The 9,979-nt window shown below is 42.8% G+C and overlaps 1 protein-coding gene across 2 annotated transcripts in view; it reads left to right on the top strand.

Annotated features, from left to right (window-relative positions):
* Nucleotides 1–243: 243 nt before the first annotated feature.
* bahcc1b (BAH domain and coiled-coil containing 1b) overlaps nucleotides 244–9,979 on the top strand; it is a 64,875-nt gene continuing 55,139 nt past the window's right edge. The window contains exon 1 of one of the 2 annotated variants that reach the window (XM_061709061.1): nucleotides 244–380. The gene's annotated coding sequence lies outside the window, so the exon portion shown is untranslated. Of the gene's footprint in view, nucleotides 381–7,106; nucleotides 7,310–9,979 lie in introns of those variants that run through there. The other variant, XM_061709060.1, reaches the window with a different exon arrangement.

Raw genomic sequence — 9,979 nt, 5'->3', positions numbered from 1 at the left:
ATAAATGCAGGCCTGCACCTTTGATGGCTACACCTTTGGGAGGGGGTCTATTCCTGGTTTGTAACACAAGCATGCTTGATGATGTCCCTTTGCCCCCTCCCCTAATGGAAAAAAAAAAAGAAAAAGCATGAAAGCCTCTAGTCGCTGAGACGAAAGTGCATGGGAAAGAGAGGGAGACACGCAGAGGGAGGAAAGGCAGAGTTTCTCCATCAATTTTCTGTTTAATGTCAGCGCTTCAGCTTCATTGTGGGAGAGAGAGGACGCGCCAGGCAGATGTATGAATTTGCAATTATACAGCTTCGCGGAGACTCGTATGTAGAAGATCCGGCGTTTGTAGTCGGGAAAATCCCTCAGTGGTGAATTCAACAAGAAGTTAACATGTAAGTAAGCGGGGCGCTATTTAAGACCTTACATATGGATGCGCGTTGGTTCCTGTTTCAAAGCAGCATTTCTTTTCACGAGTTTTAAACTTTTAGGAGGAAGAACAACTCCATGCTATTCTGTTTTTCCGCTTAGTGCATTTACTTGTATTTATTATTATAATAACTATTAGTTACGTGTTATGTTTGGATTGTCTGTGAGCAATGGTTGGGGTCATTTATGCTATGGGTGCGCTGTTAAGCAAATGCAGCATAATCTTTTTTTTTCTTTTTTTTTAAATGGAGTAAGTTGATCTTGGAACCGTTTTCAACTATATTTCCACATTCAGCACGAGTTTTTTTTTTACAATATTTATTTATATGTGTATTGAAAATGATGGATTAGATAGAGGCTACTCTTCTTTTATAATTTAATCGTGCAAAGGCTTCACGGAATCGGTGTTGACGGCCACGCTTCCAACAAATGCTTTGTCTATGGCAGAAAATGAAAAGCACCACTGGATGCACAGTTTTATTACTCTAATGTGTGCTCATAGTTACTGTAAATAAAAACAAAACAACAACAAAAAACTTTATCCTTCGGGGTTTCTGAGTAGGAAAAGCATACACAGTTTTATGCGCGCGAACAAGGACACAAAAACATGTGACTCTCTTTAGTTGACCGGAGCTGGATACTGTAGTTTGTCAGGCTTACTTTTAAAGAATTATGTTATAAACTGTAAAGATAAGCCTACTGAACTGCTGTTTGTCTGTCTCCCCGTCTCTCTCCCTCTCTCGCAGTTACACTCACACACACGCACACACACACACACGGAGCTTTGGCAACACGTTGGCAGAATCTCTGATTTCAGACAGTTAGTTTGATAAAGTGGAAGCAAAGGACAAAGGTTGTGTAGTCAACTGATCCTGGATTTAGATATTAATGCATGGATTTTCGTCTTCTTCTTTCCCACCACATCTCATTCATTACTCTGCTTTTACAGCAGTAGACCAGTCTCTTAAGGTTGTGTGTTTATTGAGACACAAAGACTTTAAAAATGGTCCGATTTTTTTCGCTCTGTAATCTATTAAAGGTTGTTGTCAGCTTAACAGTGGGAGAGGTTAAATGTGTTGATAGTCAAGCAGACTTTACCAATTTGGCATCTGAATTTTAACGTTGACATTTAAAGCTATGGGAAAAAAATTGAGATGAGATTATTAAACAGCTCCCTTAATTTTCATTAATTCACAAGCAATTTATTTTATTTTTTTGTTTATTCCTTTATTAATTTTTACTGGCACAAATTATATAAATACAAAAAGACCTAAGACATGGGCTCCTAAGACAAATAAATAAATAAATACAATCCTAAAACTTCAATGAAGCTGGTATTTGCAGCAATTACAATACATAATACAGGATAATACAGGATGTACATACATACATACATACATATATATATAAATATATATATATATATATATATATATATATATATATATATATATATATATATATATATATATTTATATGTACAGAAAAGTTTTAACAGTAATACTTTGAAAATCACTGAGCCTTTGATATTTATAATACACAGCGATATACTCAGTGATTTTCAAAATATTTTTGAGTGTTTAAACTTTTTCCTGTAGCCACAATTTGCTTTTTTTAAATAATTAATAATTACTATAATTAATATTATCACTATCAAAGAGTCAGGTGGTAATCTTTGTTGTAGCCTTTGTATTTGTATTATTTTCCTTCTTCTTTTTGTCAAATTGATCAGCCGCTGCATTATCAGTCACAGAAGGTCAGCTGACCCCATAACCCCTAAGGCCTGACTCAGTCCAGGATGTGCTTAGTTTTACATTCAGGCTCCTATTGGGCTCACGCTGCTCACAGATCTTCCAGTTGAGTGAGGCGTTTTATGATGTTCACAATCAACAAGAAAAGAATAAAGGAAAAGAAATATAGCTTTCATTTCCAACTCCCCCATGAATGCACAAGTGTTTACATGTTAGCAGAGCAGGAAGTGTTGTAGAAACTTTGGAAGACAAATACACAAACTCAGGTGGCACCCTGCTCACGTGCAGAGGACGTCAGGCACACATGTAATCCCATTATTTGCGTGTATAATATCAACATTTCACAAGCTGGTACGATGTCTCCTCCCCTATGAATGTGAATTACACGCAAGCTTCTGCTGCAGACAGCAAAAGACGGGGCAGTAAGGCATGCTGGTTGTTTATGTTGAAATGGTAATGATAATTAAACCCCCCTCACCTACATGTTTGGATGGCCCATAAATACATAGTGGTGCAGTCCGGTACAGTCCTGGTGGTGCTTGCGGTCGGATATATAGTTCTTTGACAGGCACTCATTTGGTGCCAGAGCTATTCCCTCTGTCACAATTATCATCACCATCATCCTCCTCTACTGCACATCATTGTCGTCTCGATCTAAAGGTGTCTGGGTGTATTTCTGGCGCAGTGATGGAGAAGTAACATTCGCTTTTATTCTAACATTTCCTCCCCCGACCTGAAATGTTAAGGCAGGATGAAATAACAGCATGCCCTGCGCGCAGAGAGGAAAAATGTTGTCTTTGTGTCCAGCATGTTCAGCTTCTGATTTCTTCTGGCAATACGTGAGCTCCATTGCTGTTTGCTGATATCCACAAACTGTTGCCCGCTAAAGGAGAAGGAAATAAAGTCTGAATGTTGTGCCCACGTCGCGGTTCCGCACGCACATGCAGGACGCACAGAGCAGTTTTGTTTTTCATAAGCTTGGCAGCGCCGCTGCATTTCTTTTCGGCTCTAACGTGGCTCTGTTGTCTCGTGGGATTGCCCCACCTTTAGATAGTCGAGGCGTGTCTCTGATGAGAGACCCTCTTTGGAAATTTCTCGACATGAAACGGCTATCAGAAAGTATCTGGTGCGTATTGGGGGGATCGTCCCGCATGGAGGGCCTCACGTGTGGACAACCCTCCATTTGGTCCTCATTTAAAGGCGGTCTCTCCAATTTCTTCCCCTCGTTTATTGGGAATTTGGATTTGTTTTGTTTTTAAACCTTTCATAAGTGCACTCATATCATTTTGGAGGAGAACAGTGCGTGAGTAGGGGACTAGTAGGGGATATATGGGAAACTGCTCAATTAATCTACAACTCCTCGAGTGACTTGAATGTTTTAAAAAAAGAGAAGAACAACAATCTTTAAAATGTATGGATGTAAAGTTAAACCAAAGTATATGTAGCCTGCTGCATGGAAGTGAAAGCATGAACGTTTGAAAATAACACACTTTGGTCTATAATTTTGGAAAGGTGCTCTTGTTTTTGTGCCGCGCCATTATCCCAACGAGGAGCAGAGCTGCCCCCAGAAAGCTGCCCCCAGAAAGCTGCCCCGGCTGGCCGGGCTGGGCGTCTGAAAAGCGGCTTCGATCGAGTCTCGCACCGGGCTGCTTCTGGAGGAAAGAGAGAAAGAGAGAGAGAGCGCGAAAAAATGAGGAAGCGTTGGAAGAAGGAAGCGAAGAAGGGAAGGTGGAAAGTGTCAGTCAGGAACGCTTCATTGCTCGAGGACAATCCGTGCGCAGGACCGGTCTGTTTCAAGAGCAATCAGTCAATCCGCATTAATTACCCCCCCACCGCCCACCCCCCTCACTGGCACGGACTGCGGGAGGCGAGGGTGTCGGTGGGGGGTGGGGAGGTGGGAGTGCGTTGTGTTATGCTTTCTCTCCCTCTCCCATACACACACCCAGCCCCCACTTTTTTTTTTTTTTTTTTTTTTTTTTTTTTAGGTGAAAAAGAACCAATAAAAATCAAGCAATAAAAGGCTTTTCCTTGTCACTAAATAAATTAAATGCAGATTTCTGTTTTAAGTGGCGGCCTCCTTTTGTAAGCTGCGGAACAGGATTCTTTATTGTCTCCCTGTCATTAGTGTCGTGGACAACGCTGTCACGGGAAAGAGTGGGGAAACCAAGTCGCTCCACAGTAAATACCCTTCCTTGCGCGAGTTTGCGTGGGGTACACAAGGCTCCGTCGACATTTCCTGCCACTGGCTCCCGGTTGTTCTTGGAATCAATAAGTACCAACCCCACCACCCCCCGATTGTGATTATTGCACAAGTCCAGAAAGCAGCAATGTTTTCGTGGTTTTGGATGAAACTGCATGGTTTGGATGCTGTTTGGGTATAATGTCCATAGTCCATGCTCCCCGTGTATAGTTCATTATTCAAATGTCTTCTCCTTAAGAGTTCGCCGGCAAATACGCAGTTTATTTGGACTGAGAGACACCAACCGCTCCCATAACGCGATGTTATTTGTTGTCACTTACATATATGCGAATGCGCAAACTATAATTCAACAGTGTACTAGCGGCCACAGTGGACGTTTGGACTTAGATAGACTCTAAAAAAAAGGTGGAAGTTTGCAGTCCCGAGGTTTTGTTTCTAAGCTACCGTCGTGTGTATGTGTGTGTATGTGTGTGTATGTGCACGTGGGGGCCGAAGATCATTGCAGAGGTTTGACCATTAGGCTGAATGAAAAATACGACAGAGATTAATTACTGACGTGAAATATATATATATATATATATATATATATATATATATATATATATATATATATATATATATATATATATGGATGTGTGTGTGCGTGTATATATTGCCTGTAAATTAATTAATCTTTAAATGAAAGTGTCGTTCTTATAAGCTTCGTGTTGGGCACAGAACAGCCTGAGTTCGTTTTCAGTGTGTTTTTGTTTGGGGCTGGCAGGACCGAGGCACTGCGAGCTGGTGAGTCTGTGTTTTAATGTAAAAGGACATCAGTTGCAACAGCCAGTGTATACTTTATGAGGTGCGTGCCCAGTGCTGTCAGCTCTGGATGAGTTGAGAGAAAAGCAGGGAGCCTGCGCGCATATATATATACATAAATAAATGCATGTATATATATATATATATATATATATATATATATATATATATATATATATATATATATATATATGAATTAAATATCTGCCAACAAAAAGTTTCAGTTCAGCATCACAAGGGTGAGCGTGCATCAGTATGCTATCTTGTCAGTTTTATCATGTATAGGCCACGTGAACAAATCTTACAATTGTGCCCCTCCACAAACCTGTGACCCTTTCTGTCGTCTTTTTACTCGAGAAACAACTTTTCTTCCTCCATATTTTTTTGGGGGAAAAAAGGGACCTTCCTCTCGGCCGCAGCGGCAAGCAGCTCCTTTCCTGTTTTGTTGCCGTTTCTCTCTTCCATTCTCCAAACACCGACTTGTTTTTGCAGCATCCCACAAATCTAGCTTCTACGTTTAATACAACGTGTAATTTCCCCCCCTTTTGCCGTATTCCCTTTGATTTAGTCACTCTTGACTCTCCTTTTGCTCTGGGGCCAACGGGGTTCGCCGTGGGGGGCGCCTTAAAACCGCCCCTCCTTATCTCCTTTCATCGTTCAGCGCAGGGCCGCCTTGAAACCGCAGGGGCAGTAATTGCTTTTTTCAGGCAGCCCAGTGCGGACTGGCCAGCAGCCAATCAGAGCCTTGTTTACACTCCGTGATTGACAGCACTCTGGCAACGCGCCAGCCAATCAGAAGCCGCACAGATTTGAAGCCCTCAGTTTTAACCCTTTGCCTCCACATATAAACAAACCTGCGCCGGAATATTATCCCGTGTGTAGCAGCTTATATATTTCGACATGGAAACACACAAGCCCATACTTCCACTTTTAATTGCCTAAATTAGTGATCTGTATGCGAGGCTAATCCCGAGGACAGGGACGCTTTCGCATTATGCAGTGATTCAATGTCCCCGTGTGAGAGACACTATGTAAGAAATGGAGACACGTTAGAAGCCATATGACGCAGGCCTATAAATTATTAAATATATTGTAGCATTGTTATTGTTATTATTTTACACGCGGCATCTTGAAACTTCCCTTTATCATTTTTAGTGTTTTTGCAAATAAGAGACGCGGATTCTGCTGATAAAAATGAACCCAAGTGTATAGGAGCGGATTTCCTCGAAGGCGCATCAGCGCGACTTATCGCATCACCGCTGACACGCAGCAAAACAACGACGCGGCCCACTCGAGAAGACGCGCAGCGTTTGAACCCGAGAGCAGCGGGGATCACACGGAATGGGCTCGACCCTGTTTGCTCTCCACCAGCGTTCAGGCTCCGTCTCTCCGTCTCTCCGAGGCTGAACTGAGCTGCGCCGAGCTGCGCCGGCTGTCTCCACGCATTTGCTCGTGCAGTGCGCGCAGCGCGCCGAGGGCTGCAAATCAAACGCCCGCCGTTTCGCTCCGCAGCACCGGCGGCCCCTTCATTGGCTCCTGACAGCAGCCAATAGCAGATTGTGTTTACCGTCGAAGGGGGGCGGTAGTAGTTCAGTGTGTGTGTGTGTGTGTGTGTGTGTGTGTGTGTGTGTGTGTGTGTGTGTGTGTGTGTGTGTGTGTGTGTGTGTGTGTGTGTGTGTGTGTGTGTGTGTGTGTGTGGAGGGGAGGGAGGGGTGGTGTACTCACGGGCACGCTTTCACATTGTCCTTCTCAAACCAATAGGCCTGCGCGTCCACCCCTCCCCGCGCGCACACATACATACAAACACACACACAAACACACACGCACACACACACACCCCTCCAGCTTCCTCCCCTCCTCCTCCCCCTTCTCCTCCTCCTCCCGGCGTGTCTGAGTCTCCGGCTGCATGAACGAGCCTCGATTCACTACAAGCCTGAACTTCCACGGTGCGTCTCTCCCATACCTCAACTGACTGCACAGCACCGTCTGCAGCAGCAGCATAGGATGTAATCAATCCCACATGTTTCATCTCTGCGACTCGGGGATTTTCACTTTGAATCTTTTTTATTTTTATCTTCTTTTTATTTTTTTGACTTTTACTTTCATGATACTCTACTGGCCACACAGTGGATCTAACTTACCAGTAAGTCGCTTTTTTTTCCTTTTTTCTTTTTTTTCCCTACTTTTGTCTTTTGTAAAATATACTGATTGTAGCTACTGGATGTCGCTCTTAGTTTGGCTCCTCCATGTTATACACGATTATTTAAATTTAACGTTTTATTCAAATAGAAATTAGCGTAATTTATGTATATATGAATTCCGCTATTCACTGTCATAGACTGTATAGAAGAGATAATAAATTACAGAATGATGACTACACATCACACACACTATTCTTCTCGGGAATTTATTTTATTTATTAACTCTATTAATAGGATAGATCTCACGATTTTGTGATGCTTTTGAAAAAAAATTTTTGAGGGTAGCTGAATCCCATCGCCTTCTTTTCAGTGTGAAGGACTGTGTGTCACTTTTTGTATTGACCTCTCCTCGATGCCATATTACTGACGTCTTTCTAATTCGTAAACGCTTCAAACCTTTTGCTGTTCACTGAGCATCGTGATGTTTAAGGAGGGTTTCAATTGTAGATTGCGGCATTTCCTATAGTTTGCTCTTGTGCGATTGTTTTTTTCTTTTTTAATAGCGGGAGAGGTTTGCAGCGATCAGCGCTCCGTCCTCGGTATGGAGGCTGTACACACGCCGGGCTGCGCTCTCCTCAGCTGGGCTTGTCTCTCCCAGACATTCAGCCTCTGAATGTCTGGATTTAGTGCGCGGGTTATGCTTTGTGACTTTACTTTATTGCAAAATTGCTGAGGGCAATGAGCTGGCCTCTGAACCTAGGGCACTTCAAAAGTAAAAGCTTTCAAATTCATTTTTTTGAAGCTCCGCACATTTATGATTTAATGGAGTTCCGTGAAATAACACAAAAGGCGTTTTCTCTTTTTTATTGACTGAAACTTCAATTGCATGAGATCTGACGAACACAATTCTTTGCGGATTGAATGGCTTTTGTGCGAAGTTCATGCAATGTCGCCTTGACCAGCAGTGGTTACTTTTTTAGAGGGGATTTTCGTCTGACGGTATAGTGTTAACCCTTTCCAAGGCGGCAGGGGTGGAGATGCGTGCGTGTTTGGAAGGTGTGTGTGTGAGGGTGTGAGGTATGATGTTTGGGGGTGCCTTGGTAGATTAGAAGGGAGTCTGGACGCTTTCCACGTTGGTGTGCGCGCACGCACACACGCACACACACACACACACACACACACACACACACACACACACACACACACACACACACACACACACACACACACACACACACACACACACACACACACACACACACACACACACACACACACACACACACACTCATTTTCCCAAACTGTTACGATCTGCTCCCATCGTCTTGTTTGCGCCGCGTGTGATAACACAGGATTTAGGTCCAGTTTGGTGAATGCAGCCCGAGTGGCCCTCTGTTGACGTGGAATGTAAACACCTAGGACTTGTGTTTACAGCCTGAAATTTTAAAAACATATAGACAAACGTCAGACGAGAGTGGTGTGTGATTGATGTCCCGTAGAGACGGGCCATTGTTTCTCTCTGCCTAGGGGACAGGAGGGAGCCCATTTCTGCCTCCCCAGTGCGCTTGCGGTAGCCTGCGTTTCTCTCCCCTTTTACCCTCCTTCTCCTCGAGTGCTGTCGATTCCACATATGCGCCAAAGAGATAACGTGGCGCTCGGAAACAAAAAGGAAATTTAATAATTTAAATGCACTTGCAGATTGGCACTTATGGGAAGCATTGGGGTAGTTCATACTTTTTTAGTTTGGGTATAGAACACGCTCGTACACCACAGGGTCAGAAGTTTTGAATTTTCAAAAAAAAAGAAGACATTTGGGGTGCTTGCGAAGACAGAGAGGAAGAGAGGGAGTGTGTGTGTGTGTGTGTGTGTGTGTGTGTGTGTGTGTGTGTGTGTGTGTGTGTGTGTGTGTGTGTGTGTGTGTGTGTGTGTGTTAGAGAGAGAGAGAGAGAGAGAATGTGTGTCCAAGGAAGACTTTCGAGCTCATACATGTTATATTCTTATGCACTTCACAAGCCCCTGGTCCACCAGAGCTTTTGATATTTTCTTTGTTCCCTTATCGTTGGTTCCTGGGAAGTACTATCAGCATCTAGCGATAGATGGGCGGTCCCTGCATTGAAAACCCAACAGTTGGACTGGTGAGGCGTGTTTGGGGAACGCAGGTACCCAGATTATAGGAGCATCTTAAGGAGCCCTATTAACCAATGTTATATGACGCCCATGCCCTTACATTACATTACATTACATATGTGTGTGTGTGTGTGTGTGTGTGTGTGTGTGTGTGTGTGTGTGTGTGTGTGTGTGTGTGTGTGTGTGCGTGTGCGTGTGTTTGTGTGTAATTATGTGATTAATGGTGGCTATTTATATTAATTGAGGTAGAGTGACATCTTCACTTAGTTTCAATAAATCTATGTGGTCGAATATTCTCGATGTATATCTACAATCGCAGCTCTGTTGAAAGGTCCAACATATAGGTCTGTGGTGTTTAGGAGCACCCGCACATACGCACATACGCACACACACACACACACACACACACACACACACACACACACACATATATATATATATATATATATATATATATATATATATATATATATATATATATATATATATATATATATATATATATATATATATATATATATATATATATATATATATATATATAT

This window comes from Cololabis saira, chromosome 19 (assembly GCF_033807715.1).
Source record: "Cololabis saira isolate AMF1-May2022 chromosome 19, fColSai1.1, whole genome shotgun sequence".
NCBI classification, from domain to species: Eukaryota; Metazoa; Chordata; class Actinopteri; order Beloniformes; family Belonidae; genus Cololabis; species Cololabis saira.
This window is presented reverse-complemented; position numbering and strand designations above follow the sequence as displayed.